The sequence below is a fragment of the Odocoileus virginianus genome, chromosome 4 (assembly GCF_023699985.2).
Source record: "Odocoileus virginianus isolate 20LAN1187 ecotype Illinois chromosome 4, Ovbor_1.2, whole genome shotgun sequence".
In the NCBI taxonomy this organism is placed as follows: domain Eukaryota; kingdom Metazoa; phylum Chordata; class Mammalia; order Artiodactyla; family Cervidae; genus Odocoileus; species Odocoileus virginianus.
This window is the reverse complement of record NC_069677.1, coordinates 63,271,692-63,282,474: the sequence shown is the minus strand read 5'-3', so window position 1 is coordinate 63,282,474 and position 10,783 is coordinate 63,271,692. Positions and strand designations below refer to the sequence as shown.

General features: G+C 39.1%; 1 pseudogene; it reads left to right on the top strand.

The window, feature by feature from the left end:
• The first annotated feature begins 4,135 nt into the window (after positions 1 to 4,135).
• Positions 4,136 to 10,545, top strand: LOC110140925 (gamma-enolase-like; annotated as a pseudogene).
• Positions 10,546 to 10,783: the final 238 nt, after the last annotated feature.

The window sequence follows — 10,783 nt, the reverse complement described above, 5'->3', positions numbered from 1 at the left end:
GAAGATCCCCTGGAAAAGGAAATGTCAACCCACTCCAATATTCTTGCCTGGAGAATTCCATGAACAGAGGAGCCTGGCAGGCTATGATCCATGGGATCACAAAAGTCAGACATGACTTAGTGACTTAACCACCCATGCAGTATGTTTAATTCTTTAACTCAGTCTTCTATTGACAGATATTTAGATGTTTCTAGTATTTTTTTCACAGTACATGTATTATTGTTAGTTTATTTGGTATCACTTTTCAAAGGTGGGAAGGTACACTGGGATAGAAGTAAGACTCAGGGGAAGTTTTTGAACATTGCTGATACCACCAAGAACAGATACTTGACTGTGGAGATATTAAGCTTTCCTAACAATATTTTAACATCATCAGGGGTAGAGGCTTTACCTTCATTTTTTAACCAAATCTTTATAAGTCAATGTTTTCCTTGAATTTCATAATCCATGTTGATGTGGTGTGTGAATTAGATAGTCTATCTATGATTTGGGGTTATTGATTTTATTAGCTTGAAAGAAGTATTTTTTTATTCTAGAGTGAATATTTCTCATGTTAGGTAAGACAAAAGTCTACCAATTTCTAAAAAGCATCTTAGTTTGGAATTTTTTTACATTTCCTTGCTGTCTACAGTAAGTTTTTAAATCGTGTAAGTTGTAGTTGTATATCTGTTTTTGATAGAGGCATTTTATTTTGTTAATCTTTTATTAATTTTTATTGGAGTATGGTTACTTTTCAATCAAGTATTTTGTTTTAAAAATAACTTTGCAGTACATCATCTTGTTACCAGAGGTACAATATGGGACAGTATTTTAAAATTAATTCTGTTGGCTCAGCTGTTGCTGTTCAGTCACTCAATTGTGTCCGACTCTTTGCAACCCAATGGACTGCAGCACACCAGACCCTGTCCTTCACTATCTCCTGGAGTTTGCTTAAATTCATGTCCAATGAGTTGATGATGTCATCCAAGCATTTCATCTCTGTTTGCCCTCTTCTCCTCCTGTCCTCAATCTTTCCCAGCCTCAGGGTCTTTTCCAGTGCATTGGCTCTCAGCATCAAGTGACTCTTCACTAGCTTAGAGAGCATGTGTATTTGTGTTGTGGAGTACTGTCAGTTACTTATCCTCCAGAGAGGTCTCTCCATCTCCAATTGTATAGGAATCACATGCAGCTCCTGCTTTCTTGAAGTTTTGCCCATAGAAGACATTACCGAATTTTTGGCTCTTGCCCAGTCTAATAGGTAAAAAATTGTGTTGCAGTGTAGTTTTAATGTGAATTGCTCTCATTATAACTAAACTGTGTCATTTTCATATACTTCAGAATCATTTGTATTTCTTCTTTCAGGATCTGTTTCTTAATGAACTGTATCCATTTTTTAATTTGACTTTTTCTTTCCAATTTGAAGGGACTTTCTTTCATATATATATGAGCTTCCCAGGTGCTTAGTGGTAAAGCATCCATTTGCCAATGTAGTAGATGCAGGAGACATGGGTTTGATCCCTGAGTTGGAAAGATCCCATGGAGAAGGAAATGACAACCCACGCCAGTAATCTAGCCTGGTAAATCCCATGGACAGAGGAGCCTGGTGGGTCTACAGTTTATGGGGTTAAAAAGAGTCAGATATGACTTAGTGACTAAACAACAACATAAATAGCTATATATATAACGTATGTATATATATACACATCTATATAGAAAAAAAGTGAAAGTGTCACTCAGTTATTTATATATATATATACACATATAATATATTTAAAATTAGCCCTTTTTCTGTATAAATGGCAAATGTTTTTTACCTCTTTATTTTCTGTTCATCTCAATATTTTCTGAAATGCCTTTGCAGTGTTAAACCACCAACTTCCTAAATTTCAACAATGCAAGTAATACAAATAAAGAGAAGAAAATTTGGAAGAGGAAGATAACATGTCATGCAAGATAATTAATAGGACATTGAAAAGTAAGACAGGGAACTTATAAAATTCCTTATTTTACAGATGAGGATGTCATGCTTCAGAGAAGTTAAATATTATATATACACAGTCATCCAGGATGGAGTGGTAGACTATATGGCATGCATAGTTGGTTGCCAACCCAAAGCCATTCACTTTTCCTTGGTGGCTGATCCTAATTTTTTAGGTTTTTACCTCTGATTCATTAACCCAGAGCTAATCCTGATTGGTTGCAGCCTGAAGAAGAGGCATAGAATTCTTCCTGGCAATTAGCCAGTGAAATGAGAGGGAAGTCTGTTGAGGGGCTTTGTGTAAAGGTTCTCTGGCTTATGAAAGCAGCCACACAGGACTGATGCCCTCCTTTTTTTCAGCTGGGCTTTGCTGATTGAGATTTGCTGCCTAGAACTAAGTCAGCCACCTTATCACCATGAAGGGCATTAGCCCTAAGGCCAGTGGCATGCTGAGGATAGAGAGCAGAAAGGGAAATCACTGGGGTTTTGGATGATGTTTTTGAGTTGCTGAATTAACCAATTTTGGAAAATGTCTGCCTTGGATTTCTAGTTATATGATGCAGTCATTCTTATATGTTTGTTTATTTTTTATCTTTGCAAGTAATTCTTTTATTCTGTTTCCACTCTTTACTTGATGCCCCACAATGGAAGAAGTGAGGACAACTCAGCTGCTGCTGTGAGTTTAAGATTGTCAGTGTCATCTTCTCCTGTGCCCTTAATTAGTCTCTCCTTTTCTCTCCTATCCCCTCCTCCCAGCTCATGACTTCAGTTATCTTCTCAAGCGTGGGAAAACTCAACATTCAAATATATACCTGGGTCACTTACAGCTTTTTGGCTTAAGAGTTGATTATTTTCTTCATTTGTTTCTAGTTTTTCAGTATGTACCCAACTCATATTTAAAAATTTAATTAAAATCTTTTTATTGAATTATAGTTGATTTATAATATGTTAGTTTCAGATGTACAGTGCCATGATTCAGATATATATATACATATATATATTTGTATATCTCACTTTCCCTTATAGGTCATTGCAAAATGCTGAATATAGTTCCCTATGTTATACAGTAGCTCCTTGTTGGTCTTATTTATTTACTTTATTAAACTGTTTTCTTGACTTCACAATATATAATGAAGATCTCTCCATGCAATAGGTAAAGCTCTCCTGCTGACAGAAATTTACAGGTTGGGTCAAAAACACAACATTCAATAATAAGTTGGTAGTAGGAGACCCACAAGAAACAAGTAACTCCAAAGTCTTACAACAAAGGCACATCACAGATATGTATATTTATGAAGTAGGCGTGTCTCCCTATTAACTTCAGGGAAAACATCAGGATTTAAGGCATATGGCAAAACTCATTAGAATGGTCATGGTAAGGTGGGGGTGGGGTGGGGTGTGGGTGGTGCGGTTGGTACTAACTGCCCACAGAGTCAACTGCTTTTCCTTCAGCCATCTCACCTTCTCCCCCATCCTTTCCAAATTCTTCCTCATTCTTGCCTGTGGCTCTCCAAGCCTCTGAGTCATGCACCATCTGTACTACAGGATGGGCTGCCTAACAGAGCCTATGATTTCCTCCAGGTATGTAATAGTCACCAACTCAGCTTACAAAGGGAGGGCTAAGGGCTCTTTATTAGAATCTTGCTCTTTTTCACCCTTTATTTCATTCTCCTGGTTGGCATTTTCTACAGTCAGACTTTTTTTTTTTTTTTTTACTGCTTGTTTCTTTTTGGACGCCATTGCTCCTGGGTTTATCCTTGCTGTTTCCTGCACCTCGCAAACCCACAGACCTGCAGAGGGTCGGGGTGGAGGCAAGGGGCTGCTGCAGGAGGTTGGACCATTTCTGACCCCTTATTTACTATTTTTTAAGCTAGTTTTATTGAAATTTTCTATCACTTGCAACTTAAAGCTTTCCCATATCAATACAGCCCACTCCAAGCTAAGTGAAATTTTGAATACATTGTGTTCTTTACAGATAGACACCAGGTATGAAAATCCCATCTTTTCCATGGAGAGAGATACTGGAAAACTTTTTCGCCCCAGATTAAAAATGTAAAAATATGTGTCTAAGAAGTTTAAAAAACTAAATAAAAAGTTAAAATGAAATGCAAAATTCTTTACCCTGATCACATTTCAAGTAGGCCAAGTCACCTGTCCTTTGTTGTAATGATTTTCAAAATGCGTGGAAAAGTTTTGCTTCTTTGTAACGTTGAAATCAAAGATGATTCTGATATTTGCGGTTAGTGCTGACACAGTAAAAGAACACACCTGTCCATTTTTGCTTTGCATTTTCCTCTTTCTGTCAGTTGTGTATGTGGTATAAAATAAGACCCTTCTGTGTAGCACTGGAGAACCTCCAAATCCATCCTCAGTTTACCTCTCTGACCCCATTTCTGACAGATTCTCTTGATTTATCCTCTGTGCCAGCAAGCCGGACTCAATATCCTTCCTACACAAGACCTCTCCATGTCCCTAATGCTATGTTCACCTCCCAGTGTTACTTCCTTCTTTTTGCAGGCATGGCTTACCCTGTGTTTGAAGTCCAAATTCTGCCTCTCCTGTCTCCAATTCCATCTTCCTGGTGACATTTTCCATGATACCTCCTTTCTCTGGTCTCCCTGCTGGAAGTAATACTCCTTATTCTGAACTCCTGGAACATTTTATCTTTGCCTCGTTAACAAATTGATGCCTTGTATTTATCTCTATCTTTTAAAATGCACTTTTCTTCTGGTTGCTTTCTCCTGCTTTTTAAATATTTCTAAATTTGTAAGTATGCCTTTAAAAATGGCAATACTTAAATGGTCTTCAAGTTCCTATCATCTAAAGTTTTTAAGGGGATATTCATATATGCTTCATTGTTATAGCTCTCCAATAGTGCTAGCACTGACACTGAGCCTTGCCCATAGTATTTGTAGAATAAATACATTGGATATTTTGTCATATTTTCCTAAACACTTTTAAAGCTTGCTTGTTTATACTTGTGTCAACTCAACTAGCCACTAATAAATCTCCAGAATAATCTTTCAGAGTTGAAAAACAAGGAGTCAATCACATTCCGTAATTCTTTAAAAAGGAAAGGGTTTAACTCATGTCAGGTAGTGTTGGTCGGAGTAACAAGCTACTCTTGCTAGCCATGTTAGAATTCAACAATTAAAAGTTGGACCTTTTTTTCTGAATCACTTTCCACCTCTGTACCATTTGCTCCTAGGACATCATAACAGAACAATAAGACCCTAAAAAATTTATCTATTAAATCAATTATCTTTGTGGGAAGGGTAAGCTATAATTTGAACTGAAGCTATGATTACTTGCCTTACAGTAGACTAATAATAATGTACTTTTAAAATTTACATATTTCTTGTGGAACCTGAAACAAAATGATGCAAATGAGTTTATTTAAAAACATGAATAGATTCACAGACATAGAAAACAAACTTACAGTTACCAAAGAGGGAATGCGGAGAAGATAAATTAGGAACTTGATAACAGATACCCACACTGCTGCTGCTGCTGCTGCCAAGTCACTTCAGTTGTGTCCGATTCTGTGCAACCCCATAGACAGCAGCCCAACAGGCTCCCCCATCCCTGGGATTCTCCAGGCAAGAACACTGGAGTGGGTAATACCCACACTACTATGTATAAAATAGATAAACAATAAGGACCTACTGTATAGCACAGGGAGCTATATTTAATATCTCGTAATAACCTATAATGGAAAAGAATCTGAAAAAGAATATATATTATATATACATGAAAGTGAAAGTGAAAGTCGCTCAGTCATGTCTGACTCTTTGTGACCCCATGGACTAAACAGTCCATGGAATTCTCCAGGCCAGAATACTGGAGTGGGGAGCATTTCCCTTTTCCAAGGGTATCTTCCCAACCCAGGGATCAAACCCAGGTCTCCCACATTGCAGGCAGATTCTTTACCAGCTGAGCCACAAATGTAACTGAATCACTTTGCTGTATATCTGAACCACTGTAAATCAATTATGCTTCAATTAAAAAATAAAATGTACATATTTCTATAAAATATAATTGCTGCTGTGTGTGCTTAGTTGTGGAAACCCATAGACTGTCAGTCCCATAGACTGCCTGCCAGGCTCCTCTGTCTATGGGACTCTCCAGGCAAGAATACTTGAGTGGGTTCCCATTTCCTTCTCTAGGGGATCTTTCTGACCCAGGAATCAAACCCAGGTCTCGTGCATTTCGGCAGACTCTTTACTGACTGAGCTACGAGGGAAGCCCATAAAATATAATTAATGTATATTATATTCTAGATTAAAAATCCAATTTGCTGGTATGTGTTGTATGACTATTGTTTACATTTTACACATGAGTGTGTGCATTGATCCTTCACTTTATAAGGTAGATATTGTTATCTTAATTCAATAGAAAAGGAAGCTGAAACTCAGTATAGAGAAATTTCTCAAGCTAGGTCAAACATTTAGAGAGTGGCAGGGCTTGGAATGAAATCCAAGTCTTACTCACTCTTTAGTCTGGGGTTTTTCCACTGGCTAAGATACCTTGTTTGATAGTTTTAGTATAACTTAGTACAGGCACAGGTTAAAACTTAAGATCCACACAAGAAATGAAGAGGGGAAGAGATAAATCTTATTGGGTCTTTCTTTACTGTATCACTGTCTTATCTCAAATATTATAAAATTGAAAGTAGCAATCTCTGTAGAATTTAACTGGAGTTACAGAGATACTCCTCATATCCTCAGTTTCACTTTCTGTGGTTCCAGTTAACCCTTGTCAATCACAGTTTGAAAATACTAAATGACAAATTCCCAAAATAAACAATTTTTAAGATTTAAATGGTACCCATTTTTTTCTAGAGTGATGCAATCTTGCACCATCCCACTCCATCCCACCTGCTCCATCCCTTTGTTCAGTGTCTCCCACCAGTTAGTCACTTGGAGGCTGTCTGGGTTATCAGGTCAACTATTGCAGTTTCTCAGTGCTGGTGTTCAAATAACCCTTCCTTTATCAATAATAATGGCCCCAAAGCACAAGAGTAGTGATGCTGGTGTCAGATATGCCAAAGGGGAGCTGTAAAGTGATTTCTTCAACTGAAAAGGCAAAAGTTTCTGACCTAATAAAGAAAGAAAAAAATCATATGCTGAGATTGCTGAAATCTATGGTAAGAACAATTTTTCTCCATGAAATTGTGGAAAGAAGTAAAAAGAAATTTGTGCTAGTTTTGCTGTTGTGCTTTAAACTGCAGAAGTCATGGCACAGGCATGTGTGATAAGTGCTTAGTGAAGATGGAAAAGACATTAAATTTGGACAAGATATTTGGAGGGAGAAGTGGGATTCACACAACTTTTTAGCTCCCAAATGGCTCAGTGGTAAAGTATCTGCCTGCCAATGCAGGAGACGCAGGGCCACAGGTTGGATCCCTATGTTGTAAAGAGTCAGCCATCCCCTGGAGAAGGGAATGGCTACCCACTCCATTATTCTTGCCTGGAGAATTCCATGGACAGAGGAGCCTGTGGGCTACAGTCCATGGGGTTGCAAAGAGTTGGACCTGACTGACTGAGCACATTCACATAACTTTATTATGGTATATAAGTATTTCGTTGTATTATTAGTTAGTATTGTTAATTTTTTCTGTGCCTAGACAGTAAACTTTATCAAAGGGATGTACATATAGAAAAAGCAGTATTTTTACAGTTTGCTACTATCTGTAGTTTCAGGCATCCACTGGTGCTTTTTTGGAACATATATCCTGTGAATAATACTATATTTGCAAGCTTTTATTACATAACATGCCAGTTAGAGCAGTCAGTGTGTGCACAGTTGAAATGATTACATTTTGGTAAATTTTTGTTACAAGAACTAGCCATATTTTTTTCTTCCAGTTGTCTGAACACTTTGGGCAGGTATTTATCTCTTCCTTTATTTATTTATTTTTTTTGAACTGAAACATTTTATTTTGTATTGGGGTGTAGCTGATTAACAAGGTTGTGGTAGTTTCAGGTGAACAGCAAAAGAAATCAGCCATATACATACATGTGTCCATTCTCCCCCAAACTCCCATCCCATCCAGGCTGCCACATAACATTGAGCAGAGTTCCCTGTGCTGTACAGTAGGACCTTGTTGGTGATCCATTTTAAATATAGCAGTGTAAACATGACTTTCCCAAACTCTTTTTAAGCTTAGTTCCTAACACCGAATCTAAGTGGTTCCAGGTTTTCCCTATCTCTTCCTTTAATAATTAACTATATTACTATCCAATGACAAGTCTTTAAATTCATATCAACAGAAGTATTTCCCAAGAATTTGCAAGTATGTGGAGTTAAACAGAATTGACACTTAATGAAATTTAAGGATATACTTCAGAGTTTGTTAAAAGGAAGCTGTTTCATAAGTCAGGAAACTACTTTACATGTGTAATACTCTATCAAAAAATTATGTTTTTGAAACAAATATTGGCCTTTTTGTGAAAGAAACAGCTTTAAACTTACAGGTTACTAGTAAATTCTTAATATTTTTAAAATTCTGATATTTAAATGATAGCAGACAAAAACAGTAGCATAAAGGACCCCGGGTACCCATTAATATAGCTAATTAATATAGTACTTGTTGTAACACACCCAAATCCCATTTCCCTTCTTCATTTTTAAGAAGTGACCTTCATCATGAATCTTGTATTTATCATTCTCAAGTACATTTTCACACTTTATTCCATTTATATACATGTACATGCTCTTCCCTCCTGCCCCACCCCCCACAGACTCCTAGGTAATCCTTGAAGTGTTACATTGTCAAAGCTTGTGTAGATAGTACCAGATTTTACATTACGTTTCTGAGATTTGTCTGTTTTTATACATATTGCCTTATACATGATCTAGAGATCATTCATTTTAGCATTATGTAATATGGTATTGGGAGAAGGCAATGGCACCCGACTCCAGTACTCTTGCTTGGAAAATCCCATGGACGGAGGAGCCTGATAGGCTGCAGTCCACGGGGTCGCTAAGAGTCGGACACAACTAAATGACTTCACTTTCATGCATTGGAGAAGGACATGGCAACCCACTCCAGTATTCTTGCCTGGAGACTCCCAGGGACGGGGGAGTCTGGTGGGCAGCCGTCTATGGGGTCGCACATGACCCCATAATGTCAGACCTGACTGAAGTGACTTAGCAGTAGCAATATGGTATTGAATGAATATTGAATATACCTCATGTAAAAAATCCATTCTCCTTGACACGTATGAGTTTGTTTCTAATTTCCACAATGACAAATAACGCTACTGTGGTTCTCCTTCCTTATGTTTCTTGTTCATAAGTAGGGGAGTTTCTCTCATTCCAAGAATGGGACTGATGGTTTGAAATGCATCTTTAATTTCCCCTAAACAATAGCAGGTTTTTGGAGATGCATCCTGCCTCTTCCCCCTGTGTGTGTGCTGTATGTGTGTATTGTGTGTGCTGCCTGCATAGTTACATTTCTTCGGGTTCCTATTTGTGCATGTGGGGCTCCAGTTGGGCAGATGAGGAGGCCACTGCCTGTGCATCTGCCTCCATGTGTCTGTGTGTGGAAGGGGTGGGTATTAAGAAGCAGTATGGGTGGAGAAGGAAATGGCAACCCACTCCAGTACTCTTGCCTGGAAAAATCCACGGACAGAGCAGTCTGGCGGGCTGAAGTCCATGGGATTACATGACTGAGCATGTGTGCACGAGGGTGGAGGGAGATGGGTTGGTAGCAATAAACTGGTAGAACTAAAAAAAAACACAAAACAAAACAAACAAAAAAAAAGAAGCAGTATGGGGAGAAGGCTGGATGTGGCTACAGGAGTGCAGAGCTAGAAGGCTGAAGAACCCTCTGATTCCTGTAGTGTCCTCCCTCTTCCTCCTCATTCCATGTTCCCCTTTCAGGTCTTTTCCAGGCGGCAGTACCCAGTGGAGCCACCACTGTTATCTCTGAGGCCCTGGAGCTAAGGGATAGGGACAAACTGCAAAGCAGTAGTGTTCTGAAGGCAATGGACCACATCAACATTGCCATCATGTGCACCCTCATCAGCTTGTGTCTCTCTGTGATGGAATTAGAGAAGCTGGACCACCTGATATTGAACTTGGATGAGACTGAGGACAAGTCCAAGTTTGGGGGGCACAGCCATCTTGAATGTGTCCTTGGCCATGAGTAAAGCAGGGGCAGTCAAGCCGGAATTGCCCCTTCACCACCATATTGTCCAGCTGGCCAAGAACTCAGATCTCATCCTGCCTGTGCCTACAACATGCTCAGTGGTGGCTCTCATGCTTGGAACCAGCTGACCACACAGTTTAGATCCTTCCCATGGGTGCTGAGAGCTTTCAGGATGTCATGCGACTCAAGGTGGAGCTCTATCACACACTCATCTAGGAATAGCATGGCAAAGATGCCACCAATGTGGGAGATGAACATGGCTTTGCCCCCTAAATTCTGGAGATCAGAAGCTTCCAAGCAAAGCCTTGGAGCTGGTAAATGCAGTCATTGACAAGGCTGGCTACACAGAAAAGATGGTCATCAGCATGGATTTTGCCACCTCAGAGGTTTATCATGGTAGCAGATATAACTTTAAGACTTTAAGTCTTCCTGATAAATCATTGGGGACCAGGACTTTGTTAGGGCCTATCTTGTTGTGTCCCTTGAGGCTGAAGTTTAGGCAGATCAATCTGATCACCAAAGCCATCCAAGTGTGCAAGCTAGCCCAGGAGAATGGCTGAGGGTCATGGTGAGTCACCATTTGGGAGAGATTGAAGACACATTCATTGCCAGTATGGTGGGGAAACTGTTCACAGGCCAGATCAATACTGGCACCTGGTGCACCTGGTTAA